Source organism: Nelumbo lutea, chromosome 5 (genome assembly GCF_056320005.1).
Source record: "Nelumbo lutea isolate HS-2025 chromosome 5, American lotus-T2T, whole genome shotgun sequence".
NCBI lineage: Eukaryota > Viridiplantae > Streptophyta > Magnoliopsida > Proteales > Nelumbonaceae > Nelumbo > Nelumbo lutea.
Window position 1 is genome coordinate 7,886,638 of NC_142688.1, and position 19,096 is coordinate 7,905,733.

At 40.5% G+C, this 19,096-nt stretch overlaps 1 long non-coding RNA gene across 1 annotated transcript; it reads left to right on the forward strand.

Moving 5' to 3' along the window:
• The first annotated feature begins 3,685 nt into the window (after nt 1-3,685).
• On the forward strand, nt 3,686-5,519 carry LOC148850140 (uncharacterized). Its single transcript, XR_016099007.1, has 2 exons — nt 3,686-4,865; nt 5,018-5,519. It is a non-coding gene; the product is annotated as an uncharacterized LOC148850140 (long non-coding RNA).
• Nucleotides 5,520-19,096: the final 13,577 nt, after the last annotated feature.

Consider the following 19,096-nt stretch of genomic DNA (forward strand, 5'->3'; position numbering starts at 1 on the left):
CTTTTAAATATGAGAGGAAAATAGATAACACCTTTACATAATGAAATCCAAACTAGTAGGCCCAGGCAAGTTAGTCCAGCATTGGACAACTAGAATATGAGTGCGTAAATTGTTTCTTACAGGAAAGCTCCTCGGACAGACCTCCCTGATCAATTCTGACTACAGAAGACATGAATGCATTAGCTTCAGCAGCGTCTCCAAACTGTGGAAAACCAGTTTTTGAGGTTTTTTTAACAGGGGCAGAATTGAAAACTTTGGCTGATTCCGATTCCAGCTTTTAGTTGAACCAAACAATTCTGATTCCTGACTGAACTAAACAGATTCCAGGAATGGACCATTCCGATTCCAATTCTAGAGGATTCTAATTCGATTCCGATTCCAATTCCGGCTGCGAACCAAAGAGAACCTAAGTTTTTTGTATGATCCCTCGGATAAAATAAGTGCTCCCGAACAGGGGTTAAGAGTAATTTAGGAGAAAAAGAATGAGATTTATACAAATATTAAATATTGGAGAGAGAGGAGACCTAGGTGGGTGCTTTGAAATGAAATGACTGAAAAATATAAATATTAGATTCAATCATTCAGCTGATTTCAACATAGGCACATAGCTATTTGGAGTCCAATCTAGAGGACACTCATCAAACATAGTTCTCCGCTGACGACCCAGTTTGGTTTGGCACTTTGGCTGCATTCATCAAACAATCCCAACGTTGATAGTTGGATTAATGATTTAATGTTAAAAAGCCAGTAAGAGACCCAGTCTAAGTAAATGAAAAACCCAAACCGGCAACAGTAGCCTGGGTTAGACGTAAGTATTGATCTCGGGCGCAACTTAGTAGGGGCCACCAACACCATCCTTCCATCACAATTTAATCAAAGTAAAGAGTGGGTTTATGCATTTTATAAAAATCTCTCAGTGATACAACTATTTTGATGGTGATGATAATTATAAGTGGTAATTAAATATTTACGGACATTGGTGTATTTAATCACGATTGATTACGTCGTAATTCGTAATATACAGCTGTGCTAACAGCAGATCGCGAGTGCAATAGAATGGGGGTAAGTTGCCCCCAACACTCAACCCCTAAAACCTGGGTTAAGGTAATAATTGAACAATCAATCATAAGATTTTTTTTTTTGAAATTTGTAAAAACTCAAAACTTGTTATTGGTAGAGCATTAATGATTGTCGATGTTTTGTGGTGTGTCATGTTCAATCATTTGAGTCAGTCAATCCATCGTGATCATAAATTAATTAATAAATATAAAAATAAAAATACATAATATTTATCACTGTATGAAAAAAATGGACATTTCTCTAATATTATATCATCTTATTTAATAAAAAGAAACATGAAATATTGGTGCCGTTTGGCAAGTTTTTATGAAAGATCTTCTGAAAAACCTAACAACCAGATTTTTATATAAATATCTTAGCAGCCCATACTGTTTTGTTGGGGATGTGTCTTTTCACATAAAGATAAAGATGAGATGAAAAACAGGCAAGAAGTTTCATTTTGGGATATAGTCTTTAAATGGCTAAATTTTTCCTAATTAAACCAAAAGAAAAAAAAAAGGAAAATGCAAACTGCCAAGCTTTTAAAAAGCTAACAATCCACACAGAAAGATGTGCCAAACAAGGCCTAAATGTTAGACTTGAGCCCCATTAATTGCGACAGATAGTTTAGTAGTTCAATTGGCCAAGTCATTAATGAATTTTAATTTGTAGGTGAACAATCAAGGGTAAAATGGAACCAAATATATGGTTGGGTGACCAGTCATGTAGTTTGATAGGGCTACGTCTAGTGTGAGTAGAAAACACTGTTGATTGTAGTAGACTGTGTATTTCAAACTATATATATATATATATATATATATATATATATATATATATATATATATATATATATAATTAAAAGTAATTTTTATTTGAACAATTTTTTATTTAATGTGATGAATATATAACATTAGAAATGTTCCCAAATGTTTTCGACAAAATTATATACTTTTCAATTTTTGTGTTCTATCTTATTTTAAATATTTGTTATTCAATTATGACATCACCATGAGTTTATTTAAAAAGTTTGATCATTGACCCATCATTTAGATGGGAAAATAACATTACTTTCAGATCAAATTTTAAATTATATATTTCATCTACATTATATAAATAAGTTTGTTTATCATACTTAATTTTTATTTGATATAATTAATATATAATATTATATATGTGTCCAAATTTTTTATAATTTTTATTATTTGTACCTTTTTTATTTTTTAAAAATTTATTATTTTACTATAACATCATTGGTTAATCCATTTTAATCGAAACAACTAACCCACCACCCAAACCATTTATTATTGCATTTTTATTGTTGATAAAATTATGTATAATACCTAATTTTGTTCAATATAATGAATGTATAATATTATAGATGAACCCAACTGGCAGGTGACTCGGATGCATTTCAGTAGCTCCCGACTGGCAGGTGACTCGGATGCCTGACTGAATAATCCCTACCTGGAATGTGGCTTGGATGCCTAGTTGAATGGTTCCTACCTGGAAGGTGGTTTGGACGCCTAATTGAATGGTGACGAGCTGGAGAGGTGGCTTTGACACCTAACTAAATGGTGACGATTTGGAGAGGTGGCTCTGATGTCTAGTTGAGTGGTGATGAGTTGGAGATGTGGCTCTGATGCGACCTGCAAGGACATAGTGTCAGAGTGCCCGAGTTGCTTTACCTGGGGTGGGCACTCCAATGCTTAAGTTAGTGAATAAAAGATTTTAAGATAGCTAAATGTGAGAGAGCTGTGAGAGTTGTGAGAGCTAAATTGCGTCTCCCCTCCTTGGGGTTGGAGGTAAGGCCTTTATATAGACATTGTTTGGCGTGAGCATCACGCAACACGTATGGGATCTCCGGGAGGATGTGCCTAACTACTCCGAAGTCCTTGGAGGTAGTCATGCATGTAAGCCAATCTTTGTGCCTTATTCGGTTTCTCCCAAAATATCCGGTATGAGAGCTGACTTCCGAGAGATCTGGGAGTGATGGGATGCATGCAGAAATCGACAACAAGCACGTTTCGTAGGTCGCTAGGGGCAGGTCACCAAATCGGCGATGGAGGCAGGTCGCCAGGTCAACAACAAGGGCAGGTCACCAAGTCGGCGTTGGAGGCAGGTTGCCAGGTCGGCACTAGAGGCAGGTCACCAAGCCGGCACCAGAGGCAAGTCGACAGGTCGGCATCAAAGGCAAATCACCAGGTCGTATGCTGGGACTCCATTTTGGCTAAGGCAAGTTGTCGCTTAGGTGGTTATGGGTGTTACCTACTTGTTCCGAGATACTATGTGTCATGATGTTAGTGGAGGGTTGAATTTGTCCTCATCTATATAACATGAAGTATGCGCCCAAATTGTTCTCTAGTTTTTTTCTTTATTTTTGTTTTTATTTTAAAATATTTATTATTTGACTACGATGTCATTTAATTAAATTTCAAAGTTTATTTTAGATTCCTAATTTCATTTTCATGTTAATAAAATATTTTTTATATTTCATATTTTATTTTAATTTTTTATTATTTGATTATAGTATTATTGATTAATGACCGAAATAGTTGAATTAGTTACTGATGCGAATAAAATTTTCAAATTAATGTTAGGTTATAAGAAAAGCACACATAATGTTCGGCAAGCCCAAATCTAAACAGCGAGACTAAATCTAGAAGGAACCCAGATCTGAGTATCTTTGGGATTCGGCAAGCCCAAATCGCAGAAGGAACCCAAATCTGAGTATCTCTCATCCGCCGTTTTGATGTAGGTACTCAGATCCGGTTGTCTACAGCCGCTGGTTCGAGTTGCCGCGGTGGTGGCGGAACAGGCGAGAAAGAAAAAGAAAAATAAGAGGAAGAAGGAGGGATAAAGGAAGTTGCTAACGCCGCTGGTTCGAGTTGCAGCGGCGGTGGCGAAACAGGGGAGAAAGAAAAAGAAGAGAAAGGGGAATATGGCACCACTTCCATTTTCACCGCCGCCGGTAATGGTGGTGTGGTGGTTTCACAGTCAAGAGAAAGGGGAATAAAACTGCCGGTGGATCTATTGTGGTATGGTCGCCGGAGATTAAAACCCCCGCTGCAATTAAAGATTCACTGGCAGAGGAGAAAAAATTTAAAAACAGAGAGAATGAGAGAGGCAGAGAAGCTGAGGGTCGCCATTGCAAAACTGCCGTCGCGGGTCGCCGTGGCCAAAGCGGTTCCGGTTCCGGGTCGATTTTTAAAACATTGTTTTTCCCTATTACGATTTCCTAATAACGACAAAGTAGAACGGCGAACCACCCACCATTCAGAAAAATATTCTTCACTTACCTGCCAAAACTCGAAAACCAGTTGGTTGAAACCGAAGTGGAGTATCTTCTCTCATCCACTGGTTTTCCCATCCTGAGACGAGACGGGATCTGTTCCTCACAAATGGTCGCTTTACATGCATATCTATCGTGCATTGGAAACATCCTTCTAATAATAATTAATAAATACGAAAAATATTCTCAATGCATGATAAGGTGTACTTATAAATCGCCTGAGAAACGCCAGGTGTGAGCAAAAGATTCGATCTCTCCTTAGGCCGTCGTCACTCGCTCTCTCTATCCAAGTGCATTTTCTTTCCATTCATTTTTTGGTTTCGGTGGCGATGAATAGACAAGCTTTCCCATCACCGAGCTATTCGTACAGTGGGCATGAATTGTTCCAACAACTTTATGGTTATGTGTCATGTAATCTGTATAATTTTCGGACAAGTACGGATTACAGGCCCCTCTACTATTGGCCCTCTCTCCCCTGTAAACTACATTCCGTTCATGAATTTGGCATTAATTCACGGTCAGATGTATTCCGTCTATACTTTAAAACTATAAATTTCTGATATGGGCTGATTGGTCATTATCCTATAATTTTTCTCTGCATCATTCCTTGATTAATCGTTTTTGAAATAAGACGTGCTCATGTTTTTTGCAATTTCGTTGAATTTGCAGTGTGGGTATTACAGGAATTGTCATCTGACGTCGGGACCAAATTCGTCGCAGTTGTTGAAGGCAAGTTCTGTATTTGTCGACGAGATTCAGATTAGAGATGATGTAAAGAAAGGGGTTTTTCTTTATGGATCGCCAAGGGTCACCGTAATTCTCAGTAAATTGTCGGAGGTATGAGCAAGAGAAATTGAGAAATAGAGAAAGAAGAATGAAAATGGTTTTCGTGAAAAACAGAGAGAATGAGAGAAAACCAGAGAAGCCGAGGATCACCGCTGCAAAACCGCCGCCACTAGTTGTCGTGGGTCACTGTAGTTCGCTGTAAATCGTCGAAAGTCAGAGCGAGAGAAACTGAGAAATAGAGAAAGTAAGAAGAAAGACCATTTTTGTTCGATAAAACCTAGTCCCAATTTCAGCCGAGACCTTGCTCCATGGAAGAGGAAGAAGGTAAATTTGACATTTAGTTTCGTTCCATTAGCACTTAATGACAATGACAATTGTTAGAAAATTAAGGATACCGCAAGACAATAGTTCAACAATAAATATACCGCGTGTCATTACGTTAAACATTAGGGATATTTTAAGTGATTTATCCTAAAATTAATATTATGGATATAATTAATAGAATTTAATGATGAGAAAAATATATTTTAAATATAATATTTAACGAGAGAATATACTTAGATATGAGACTTAATGAGAGAATCGGAAAATAATTTTATTTCAGTTGGTTTTAAAATTTATATTCTATTTCCATCATTAATAAAAGTATTTTTTATTTGTCATACTTATTCTTGTCTAATATGATGAACATATGATATTAAAGATGTTCCCAAAATTTTCTTTAATTTTTATATTTTTTGCATTTTATTTAGTTTTAATTTTTTATTATTTAAATGTGGCAGCAATGCAACATGGGTTGGTTTGTTTGACCCAAAATTGTTTAATTTCTTACCACTACATAAAAATACTGTTTTTCCAAGTCAGTTTCAAAAGTACAAGTTTTTATGTTGTTAGAATTATTTATGTATGGATTTAATTAGTAGAATTTAGTAATTAAAAAAACAAAAATGCCTTAAATGTATAATTAAATAAGGGTAAATGAGAGTTAATATCTTAATGGAATTTAATGAGAGGGAATTGAATGCAATGAATAATTGTATTCAAATTATATTTTCTGCCCTCATAATAGATAGGGACCCTATTTCAAAAAAGGGTATTTTAGTTCAAAAAAATTTCAAAAATCTTAGACCTTAATCATACTTTTTATAGTAATATATATATATATATATATATATATATATATATATATATATATATATATATATATATATGTAGTATGTATGCAGTATAAGACTATTTGCAAATGAAAAAAAAAAAATAGAACATTTGTAGTAATATGTTACCAGAATACCACCTTATCATTATTACATTTTAGTTACATTGTTGTACTGTCATCTATGAATGTCCTTGAAAATATTATATAAACTTTAATTTGCCCTTTTATTAATTCATTTAGATTGAATAATGGTAAGTCCTCTGTCCAACTAATTGTCATGTTTACTATTTTCTCAACCATGATTAACATTGGCATTAGAGAGAGAGAAAAAAAAACCTTTGGATTATTTGGTCCGATTTTGAGGATTAAAAGCCCCATTTTGAGAAGATGAAGAAAGTATAGGACTTGTGAATTTAGGTATATCAAATGAAGGAATGGGGATTACAGATTAATTACTACTCCAATTAAGTCCCGTACTTTTGGATTCGTTTGTGTGGAAAGGACCCTTTCAGTTTCCTATGGCTGTCCACGACATTAGTTGCTAGCTAGCTTGGAGTAGTTGGTGTGACGACGCAGGTCGCAGGGTGGATAGAACCATCCCATCAACACCAATACACCATCCATTGGATAGAGACCTCTCAGTGGCCTCAGAGTTGTGGATGGATTAATTTCATACTTTCGTACAGCTGGAATCTCGTGATTAGGTAGATAATCATGTGGATCAATTTTAAGCCACCTCTGCAGTAGTAAGAGAATCGGATACCCAGCAACTCAGTTGGTAAGGTAAGGTAAGGTCTCTCATCTGTGGTTGGTCTAGCTACCGAAGATCTGGGACCGATTCAAAAAGAAGGAAAATCTAAATTAAGCAGATATGATCCATCGCTTCTTAATTTGGTTTGAGAGTTTTTGAAGTTTTTTTTTTTTAATTAATTTTTCGGATGGATAATGAAACCAAGAAAATCGAGGATGAATCTCGGTTCGGTTGGAGTCGGTGAGGGAACTTACTGATCCGTAATCCGTTGCCGCATACGTACGAACTATTATCTTCTTGGAGCATCCCTGAGAATTATCATTGTCACTTGTCATCCGTATCACTTTTGTTTTTGAAGGTTTGAGTAATCTGTTGGAGGGATGTGGGGACGGAGGGATGTTTCTAGCATTTTAAATGAGTTGAGGACAACCGTGATTGGAATTTCTTTATTTGGCTCTTCTTCTTTCTCATTTTTATTCATTCTGGGCTCAATCAAAACCAGTAATTATGTAAGCCGTGACTTCATGTATTTTTTTTCCTTATATTTGTTCCTGCACTTCGAATCAGCATGTGCTTATCGCATTCGCAAGTATACGAGAAAAAGTTCAGGATATTCAACCTGGAAGGAACCGTAGATGATGATGTTCATTATTGATAGTTATATACCAACTAAACATCCGCCATCCGGATTATCACTTAATCAGTGCCATGGTTGCTTGGTTACTTGCGAACAACCATTAATTCTTTATTAATCAATCAATTAATTAAATTAATAATAGGTTCGTCTATGAGTCTATTCCTAGTTCATTCAATCAATATCGCGGTCTTTCTCAATAATGGGCAAGGATGAAGGACCCACTCCGGTCTTTTTTTCATATTTTTAAAATAAAATTCAGTTGTAATTTACTCTGCACTCGCCTATCAATCCCGTCTTGTAAATTCTTCCTTTGGGTAGAGGTGTAAAACGGGCTGTACTGGGTCAGCATGGCATGGCCCGTGCAAAGTGTGGGCTGGGCTGCGTCTCCCTCCCCTTTGATATTTTGGGAGGTCGGCCCAGCATGGTCCACTGCTCGGGTAGGGCCAGGCCGGGCTAGTCCATGGGCCGAGCTTTGGACCACACCAGCCAAAGTTATTTATTAAAAAATTGAAAAAAACATAAAATTTTAATGTTATATGAATTCGATGTATACAATTACTTATATATACAATAATTAAATAGAATATATAATAAAACTGAAAAAATATTTTATTAATATTATATATTATATAGTATTATATAATTATAATTTATATAATATATAATATATAATATATTATATGTATAAATATATAAAAATATATAAATATAATATAATATATATATTATACAAATATATAAAAATATATAGGGGCCAGGCTGGGCCGTGCCAACTTGCGGGCCATGCTGGCCTGGCCTACTGACTTTAAACCCCAAGCTCTGCATGGCCCATCAGCCCATACAATTGTGCCGGGCTATCTCAAAATCGTGCTAGGCTATAGGTGGTACGGCCTGATTTACACCATTAACTTTAAATCCGTTGCCAAACACATATATCATGTTCTTGAGGCCAACCAACCACCACCATCGCCACCAAGTCAATAGGAGGTGATGGATGGTCGGGCCGAGCTATAGGGATGCTGGTCCGAGTAAAATAGTAGCATAGGTGTCAGGAGTTAGAATCCCTTACCTTGTGCATGGAATACCTTCTTATAGCCGCGGACCCGTGTCTTGGTTGGATTGGGCTCTCGGGGTTGTCGGGATGAGGTAAGCCGCCGAGGTATTCGGGATAGAGTCCTAATCCCCTGTAGAGTTGTCTTCCTTACTCCTCTTTATTCGTAGTTAAGCTTATCTGCGCCATGGGTAGCTAATGTGGATAAGGGGATAAGATGGAGGGCCACAGTAATAGCATAGCCTAGCCTAGGTTGCGGAATGAGTGTGTGCTGCGGAGTTGGCCAAGCTATGCCGACGTGGCTGGGTTGACTGGGTGATAACTGGGCGGCCATGTGTCTCTCTGGACCAGTTCAACCATGACTCGAACACCACCAGTTCTGAAGTCGAGGCATGAGGTGTTCAGCCGAGGTGTAGCGCGGCAAGACGCCTTGTTCCTCGGCTGAGGAACTCCAAGTCGAAGTCTAGTTGAGCATCTGGTCCACTTGACGTTTCCTCGGTGTTTGCCAGAATGTGAGGTCCACGCAATGTGGGCTATAGCTGGGGAGTCCTTCAATCGTCGGTTGCAGAAATCCAAGAATTCTAACTTTGGAATCCGAACACCACTCCCCCAGTTTTGGAGCCGAGGAAGAGGAGTGCTCGGTCGAAGTGTTGCGCGGTTGTGTAGCTTAGAAGGGCACTGAGGTGTCGAGATGAGCTTCGAGGTCCGTCTTCCTGGTGGAGTTGAGGAAGGGCACTTCGTTCCTCGACTGAAATGCTACATGGTCGCTTAGTTCGGTCGAGTGTCAAGAAAAGGCTTTCTAATTCCTGGTGGAGGCCGAGCTTCGGTGTTGAGGCCACTATGATGTTCGGCCATGGTGTGTAGAGCTTCGAACTCGGGGGCTTGGCTCGGCCTTTCTGATGCCGATGGGAGGCCGAGCTTCGATGTTGAGGCCACTGTGATGCTCGACTGAGTGTCAAGGAAGGGATTTCTGATTCCTGGTGGAGGCCGAGCTTCGGTGTTCAGGCCACTATAATGCTCGGCCGTGGTGTGTCGACTTCTGAAGTTGGGGGCTTAGCTCGACCGGGGCCGAGGAAGGGATTTTTGATGCTGGTGGGAGGTCGAGCTTCGGAGTTAGGGGCTTAGCTCGGCCGGGTGTCGAGGAAGGGCTTTCTGATGCCGGTGGGAGGCCGAGGAAGGAGTGGCTAAGGCAAGAGGTCGCCGAGGTGGCAGTAGATCGGCATAAGGCCTCGGTGGAGCTCCAACAAGAGATGGACCAGTATGCCTCAGCTTCCTTTGAAGCTGGATTCAATGTCTTTCGCAGGAGGGCTCTACGTCACTGCCCAGAGCTGAGCGAGATTGCGTAGACTTGGAGGCGTATGACTTAGACGCTCCACCTGCTTCGGACAATCTCGTTGATGGGGAGGTCGATGGGGACGAGGATGGTGATGAACCCACTGATCCCCCCGCGAGGATTGAATGGCTGCAGGGTTCTTTGTTTTTTCCTGTTCTTGTAATAGCTCAGTTATCGAGCTTTAATCTACTGTACTGATGACTTAATGAAACTTTTTTGTTTTGAACTTGTGTGCATACATACATCATTTTTTTTGGTTCCTCGGCCTTACCTTGGCAGAGGTCTGGGTTTGACCGAGATCTTCAACCTCCAGCTAGTGAGGCCGGAGTATATTTGAGCTCTCATCTTTGTGATGCTCGATTTCTGGTCTCGGAAGCTCTTGGGGCCCTTCAAGGGCTGGCTGTTTCTCGGCTAGCTCTGACCGACTGTTAGTTAGTGGGTGAGTGGAGTTTAATGACCGTCCTTAGGCCTTAATGGGTGGGGGCGTTCTTCTCCACCTTAGGCTTGGGTCGTGGGCAGTTGAGTCAAGTTGGTTGGCAATACGTTGCCGAGCTATGCGTCATGGGCGCAAGCCGTTCAAAGATCAACTGAGTTGGTGAGGTGCGTTGAGCTATGGTGTAGCACGGTGGTGTAGCGCGGCTATGTAGTGCGATGCTGTAGTGCGGTTGTGTAGCGTGGCAGTGTAGCATGACTTACGCGGTGTGTGTGCAGTGGTGCGCATGTGCGGTTGTCGGGCTTGCAGGAGCGGTTCGTGGAGGTGGACCTCCTTGATGTGTCTTGGTTCTCATGCTCGGACCACACTCCCCTCTTTCCCGGCCGACACGTTTTGGGGTCCTTGGGATGAGGATTGTCCTTCGTACGCGTCGGGGCGTGCAGGGGGATGACTCGGCTGGGCGGTGTCGCGGGTCCTAGTGTCTACATCATCTCAAAGATCTTATTGACTTTCTCTTGCATTGCTCGAAATTGTACAAGATCAATCGCGGCTAGAGGTTGTGGAATTTCTTGATGCGGAGGGCTGCGATGCCGAGATAACCGAGATGGGGATCAGTCTTTTAATCTTTCGGACTGGTTCTTAGGCATCTTGATCGCTTTCTTGATTACGCAGTGAGGAATGAAAGATTTTCGGGAAAGGCTTTTTGTGTTTTTCACACAAACAACGCCAATCTGATGTTGCTCAATCTGAGGTGGTGCACGAATTGAGGAGAACAACCGGATAGTCCTTGCCAACAGGGCGGTGCTGAGCTACAAGGATGAGGCCACGCTTCAAGACCTGTGATCAAGAAAGGAGAAGTTAGAGGCCTGAGGAGTTATTCTTGGGCAAGTACTCCGATGATCAAGTCAGTAGGAGGTGATGGATGGTCGGGCTGAGCTATAGGAATGTTGGTCCGAGCAGAATAGCAGTATTGGTGTCAGAAGTTGGAATCCCTTACCTTGAGCATGGAATACCTTCTTATTGCCACGAACCCATGTCTTGGTTGGATTGGGCTCTTGGGATTGTCGGGATGAGGTAAGTCGCCAAGGTTTTCGGGATAGAGTCCTAATCCCCGATGGAGTTGTCTTCTTTACTCCTCTTTATTCGTAGTTACACTTATCTGCGCCATGGGTAGCTGACGTGGCTGAGGGGATAAGATGGAGGGCTACAGTAATAGCGTAGCCTGGCCTAAGTCGTGGAATGAGTGCGTGTTGCGAAGTTGGCCGAGCTATGCTGACATGGCTAGGCTGACCAAGCGATGACTGGGCGGCCATGTGTCTCTCTAGACTAGCTCAGCCATGACCCGAATAATAATATATTATATAACAATATAGTATATAATATATTAAAAGAATAAACAATTGTTTTCAATTTTATTATACTAATTTATTTAATTATTGTATATATAAACAAATGTATACATCAAAATTCATATAAAATTAATATTTTAAGTTTTTTTTTCAATTTTTTTAAATAAATATCTTTGGCTCGTTCCACAACCCGGCTTATCCCGTGGCATGGAACGGGCCCGCACGGGCTTGGGCCGTGGGCCGTGCCAAGCCGACCCCCCAAATTATCCTAGGGGAGGGCGGCATGGCCATGGCCGACATGTCCCGTTTTACACCTCTAGGACTGTCACTCCTTTAAGCCTTCTTCATGATTGTTGGTATTTTATGATGATGCTTTTTTCTTATACGAGCAGCTTCCGCCTGCCTCCTCTCCAGTAGACCTATTCATGGGTCAGGTGGCTGGATGGGTCAGCCCGGCCCCCGGACGGGCTTGAACATGCAAATGAGAATGCGGGCTTGACCTCAAGCCAAAAAGTCTGGCCTGCAATAAATTCGAGCCGGGTTTGAGATTTGCCAAAATAGCTTGACTCGAGCCCGACCCGGCCCGACCTATAGACTAAACCCAAAAACCCTGATATCCTAACCCTTCTCATTCATCTCTTTCCACATTTCCTGTTAGCTGAACCTTTCTTCTCTTCACATCCTCCTCACACTCTCAAGCAGCCGCAGAACTGACGAAAATTCACCGACGCAACAACTCCGGCAGACCAACGGTGAGTCTTCTCTCTCTCTCTCTCTCTCTCTCTCTCTCGTTCCTCTTCTCACTTCTTTTCTTTCAAATCTCAGACACCGGCGAGACGGCGAACACAAGCACCGGCGGCGAGTCCTCTCTCTCTCCCTCAAACGCGAACTGACTCCTCTTTTCACTGTCAAAATTGCATCTCACCGCGAACGAAGCACCGACTGGTGAGTCCTCTCTCTCTCTCTCTCTCACACACACACACACACACGAACTCAGCACCGCCGAACACAATCATCAGCGATGAGTTATTTCTTCTATTAGGTCGGGCTTCAGGTTTTTTATTAGGGACAGGCTCGGGCCTAACAAAATCATGTTTATGAAGAGTAAAAGCCCTGCCCGAGCCCGACCTGGTCCAGCCCATGAATAGGTCTACTCTCTGGTGGATGTTCCAAGTTGAAGGAGCTTTTGGCCATGAAAAGACTACTAGTGCAACTGTCCTCAAAACAAAGATGAAGACAGGACGTGCGACTTTAGATGTGAAATGGAGCATAAAATGATGCGAGAAAAGAATCTTAATTGCCTGCTAAAGAAGTAAGGGGAGGGTGGTTCCTCTCCCTCCCTTCTCTTCTGCTTCGCTGAATTTCCTTCTTAAATTGAAACAGAGGTGGTATATAGCAAGTGACTTCGAGCAATCACTAAAGTGATGTCGACAAGCTAGCCATCAGCTAGGTTTCTAATCGTACTTACTACTTAGTTCATTCTATACTACGGGGTGTGTGTGATTGGAATGATGACGGTGAGGCAAATAGAGATGGGGATGGAGTGGAGTTAGACAATTTGAGTATTTTAAGAATTTTTGAAAAATATATTGATGAGGGGTGATTTGGCCTGACTTAATGAGTAAGGGACATGTGAGTGTGGCCTGCCAGCCAGACGACAGGTCAACGTGTAGTGCCACGATGGCAGATCGTAGGACCTCAGGAGCTTGGTGACTTCGGAATCAAAGCACTTTTGAATTGGGGCACCTCGGTACCCATGTGCACTGAGGTGCTACATAACTGAACCTAGAAGTTCGCCAATCATCTATGAATTTCTTGAAATCACGCCACGTAACTGTAGGCTTTATCCTCATACCACCCGAACTAGAAGGAAATTGTGAGCCTTATTAATTGGTACGTTACTCACATTCCAAAGCATAACGGATCCCTACGTCACAAGCCAGAGATTCTGGGAGCGTTTCGTGAGACCCATGGCATTCCAATTATATAAGGGCATCAACCCCCAAGACTCAGGTACGCACGATTATTTTCTCACTAGCATTCTAGCACTCAAACTTTCAATTCGCAACCATAATACATTACTGACTTAAGCATCGGAGTGACCTATCTGGGTTAGCCACCCCGGGTTCATTGATCCTCTGTCTTACAACTTGATCCAGTTCGCCATACGACTAAGATCCAGGTCATCTTTCGGCTAGGAACTTTAAGATTGCATATAATCATATATCAATCACGTGGTATTATATGTGAGGAAAAATTAATCGTAAAAAAGATTTTAGGCAATTGTTAGAAAACATAAAAAATTATTTAAAATAATATATAAAAAATAAGGATAGAGTTTTATTAAATCATAGGGATTCTTTAAAAAATATTAGAGACAAATAGAAGGTTGAATGTGATTGTGACTTTATCCGCATCATCATCATCATCATCATCTTCGTCTCACTCTCCACAAGCCACTAGAAAATTAAAGCCATCTGAATTCTAAACGATTGGAAATATTGTTACACGTGGCAATACTTTAAGAACTCAAAACGGCTCCGTCGAATCTAAACATACACTTGTATAAAATAGAGCTGATGTAGAGTGGCAGGGACAAGATAATTCACAGTATCATCCATTCATGGTATAGATTTCAACTTAAAAAGAATGGTTGAAAGATTCGAGTTCACATAGGCGTCTCATAAATGTCCCATAACACATCTCGACCTTGTATTGAGAACATCAGGCTTGATGCTTGATTGAATTCCCATTGAATAGACATTGGGGCTAATAGGTCCTCAGTGAAATCACGGACTTTGACGTATGTTTGCGCCCCACCTACCTTCAATTATGTATCGGTTGTTAATTTAGTTTAAGGGATAAGTAGACTATACTCCCCCTCCAAAGTCTTAGTTTAAAGAGTTCTAAGACTTTGGGGTAGGTGAGCAACCAACCAACTATTCTTAACAAAATTTATATCAACCCTGGATCGTCTCTCCTGCCGGCTTCCGCCTCCTTTTCGATCGGACAGTTTGATCCGGAAACAGGTTATGATTCTGGGTTTGCTTTTGGACCAAAAAACCATTTGACAAGGGTTCGGATCAGACAGCAATCAGATCATTTGACCCGGCAACTGGTGGTCAAATAAATTCTGCATGCGACATCTGGTCCAGCGGCATCGGTAACATAAGCCCACCCAATTCTAATTTCTAAACTCTAAGGTAATGGTTCTCCATCAAAGGGAGAGCGCAGCCCTTTAGTTTTCGATCAACCCAAATTGCATGGGATTTAAGATAAAAGATGATCACATGATAATAAATGAGATAAAGAATCATGGAGCGCGGTGGGTGGCTTACTGAGCTACCGCCATCCGGTGAAGAAGTATTCAACATCATACGGTACTGTTATGAAAACGTTACCTGAAAAATACCGCCATCCGGGAACCAATTAGGTCATGGGCCCTTTTTCTAAATCTTACGGTTTGGTTATGGGCCTTTTTTTTTAATTGAATTGGTCTTTTGGTTTTTGAAAAATTGAACATCAAAACCGAAATGAAACCAATTGGTTAATTTGTTTTGTTTTTGACCAGTTTGATACTTTGTTTTTTTTTTGTTGTTTTTTTCTGAATTTATAATACATATTGTTAATAAATATAAATATTAATATAAACATAAATATATGAAATATAGTATGTTATATATTATAAATATATAATATGTACGCACATATACTGGTCAATTTGATTAACTGTTGGTATTTTATATTGATTAATCAAAACCAAGGCAATACCTTCAGTTTTTCCAAAACATCCAACTCTGGTTCGATTAACCAGATTTTTCAGTTTGATTTTCCAATTTTTGATGAATACCCCTACTATTTGGTTGGACGGAATGAAAATCCTATTCCATTCTTATTGGAATGGTATTTTCCCATTTAAGATAATGGTAAATCCGAAATAGATCATTCGATCTCATTTTGATTTCAATTCTGATCAATTTTTATTTCATAAGACTCAGTTTGAAAGGAATATAAACACAGATATATAGAATGTAAATACATACCAAATAATATAAACTATATGGATTTGCGCTCTCGCCCCGACTCTCTTTCATCCTTTCTTCTAGTCGTTTCATATTAGTCATTAGTGATAATCAATGTTTGAAGCTTGAAAGCAAGTGTGTCATGGCAACCCAAAATTACATATGAATTGCTTGCGTAGCACTCCATCGTTAGCAATGTTCCAGAAGGAACCTACCAACTGGATTATTCCATATTGCCAATTGTCAAAACAGCAAGGAAGATCGGTCTTGCGGGCCTTGCAACGCCAACGGACGACGGCTACGCTTTCCGCAAGGCGCACGGCGGAATTTCTCACACTATGGTTTATGGGGTGTTCGCCAATTAATGGGGCCCATGAATGTATGTGTTAGGTGGCATAATGTTTCAGGTAATAAACCCCAACTTTGGATTTAATTTGGTAATCCACTAAGTGAATGACACTTGTGGCAAATGAAGGAAAATGATACTTTTATTTGTATACGTGGCAACCAAATCCGTCAGGACCGCTAATTCTAGATATTTTCCCTTACGTTTCACGGTGGTCTTTACTGTTGTGCTGCTTTCTGCTGGAAATAACACGTGTAGAAAATTCGTTACAACCAGGATCAGGAGGTCGATGAGTTTCTAGAGCCTAGAGGGACAACCGAACCTAAAAATGTCGAAGCCTCGCAGTCGCAGGATCAAAGTCAGAGGTCTCATCATCCTCTCGGGATAATTTACACACGAGGCCTAATTATTAATTTTTTTTATATAAAAAAAGAAAAAGAATAAAAAGGTGGGAACGAAGTAGAGATTCGGTTGAATGAAACTTGGATTGACTCCGCACAGTGCGCACCCCATGCATACCCCCAGCACATCTGAACGGTACATTGAGAACATCTGGAGCACTGTAGGGCATACTCTGTGGGAAGTCAATGCAAATTTTACATCATCATTTGACAATGCACATCTCACATATGATGAATCCCAATCTGATCATCTCATAGTAACATATGCATATGTTTGGTGTAATAGATCATGTTGAAATTGTTGGAACGTGTTTCGTTGGGAAGGAGAACCCAAATTGTTGCTTAACTATATAAGAAAATAAGAGTGTCATAGCCCATAGCCCACCCACGAGTGTCACTCGTGGTTTAGACTTGAGTAAGAATTAACTGAATACACTAGTTGTTCATCGAGCTAGGAATGTAAAACGATAGCTTTCTGGTTTGTTTTTTCTTGTTGTTATTCATTGAGAATGCCGATATATACAGTCCATTATCCTACGTTTACAAGGATAAGAACAAAGAAGATAAACAGAGACTCCTAATTCAATCCTAATTGTAATCCTAACACTTCCCTCAAGTTGGAGCATGTAGATTGTGAATGCCCAACTTGCGGAGAAAGTACTCAGATTCTCTGCGACCCAGTGCCTTTGTAAAAATGTCATCCAGATGAATGGTAGTCGACACATAAGCAGGACGTATGCAACCATTTTGAATATCATCCTGTATAAAATGACAATCAACTTCAATATGTTTCGTACGCTCATGAAACACTGGGTTTGCTGCAATATGCAAGGCTGCCTGATTATCACAATATAATCGCATTGGGTTTGAATGTGTAACTCCAAGAGCCAATAACAATCCCTTCAGCCATTTTAATTCACATGTGGCCTTGGCCATAGACCGATACTCTGCTTCCACCGAAGAACGAGCCACAGTGTGTTGTTTCTTAGTTTTCTAGGAAATTGGCGATTTTTCAAGCATAATAAACCACCCGGACAGAGAACGTCGGGACAAAGGACAACTCGTCCAGTCTGAATCACACCATGCATATAACTGCAAGTCACAATCTGAACGCAAGAGAATTCCTTGACCAGGATTTCCTTTCAAGTAGCACACCACTCGCAATGCAGCCTCCCAATGTCTTTCTTGCGGTTGCTGCATGAATTGAGACAGAACATGCACACAATAAGACAACTCTGGATGCGTTGTTGAGAGATAAATAAGCTTGCCCAACAAGCGCCTGTATCGCTTAGGATTAGATAAGAGAGGCCCATCTGTCAAGGCGAGATTGTGATTCCGCTCCATAGGAAAAGGAGCAGGTTTTGCACCAAGTAATCCAATTTCAGAGATAATATCCAGAGCATACTTTCGTTGAGACAGAAAAATTCCTATTGAGTTTCGGGCTACTTCAATGCCCAAAAATATTTCAATGGTCCCAAGTCTTTTATATGGAAGCAGTCACTCAAATATTTCTTGAAGACTTGAATTGCCATACGATCATTACCTGACACGATAATGTCGTCCACATACACGAGAACAAGCAAATGCACCCTGTCTCGACAAAAGGTGAATAGGGAGTAATCTGAACCTGATTGTTGAAACCCATATGTCTTCAAGGCTGTGGTTAATTTAGCAAACCAACATCTCGGTGCTTGTTTCAAGCCATACAGAGATTTTCGCAACCGACACACCATACCTAGTTTATTTGACTGAAAATCAGGAGGCATTTGCATGTAGACTTCCTCATGAAGGTCACCGTGCAAGAATGCGTTATGTACGTCCATTTGATGAAGCTCCCAATTTCTAGCTGCTGCCATTGCAAGAAAGGTACATACAATAACCATTTTTGCAACTGAGGCAAAAGTTTCATTATAATCAATTCCCTCAACTTGCTTGTTCCCAAAAATCACGAGACGAACTTTGTATCTTTCCATTGTCCCATCAGCGTTGTACTTGATTCGATACACCCATTTGCATCCTATGGCTCGTTTTCCGGATGGCAAAGGCTCTACAGTCCATGTTTGATTATTCTCAAGTGCCTGTATTTCTTTCTGCATTGCATCCCTCCATTTTTCATCCTTTACAGCCTCAGCAAAAGAAGTAGTTTCAATCCTACAGTAATAGCTGCCAAGAAAACACGATGTCGACAAGAAAAACTGTTACAATTCACATAGTTATCTATGGGATAAGGACTACCTGTAGGATGTGATTGGCCGAGTGAGCCTGCAAAGGGACGCGGAGAGGGATTCAAGCGTTGTGTAGTGTGAAGCACATAATCTCTCAACCTTGTGAACTGCTGTTTCTGTTGATGCCCACGCCCCAAATGAAATTCAGAGTGTTGTTGTTGCTCAACATCACCCCCCTTGACATAAGAACTGTCTTCGGTTGCATTCTCTGTGGCGGCATCACAAGAATGCATGGGTTCACCGGCATTTGCATTTGGG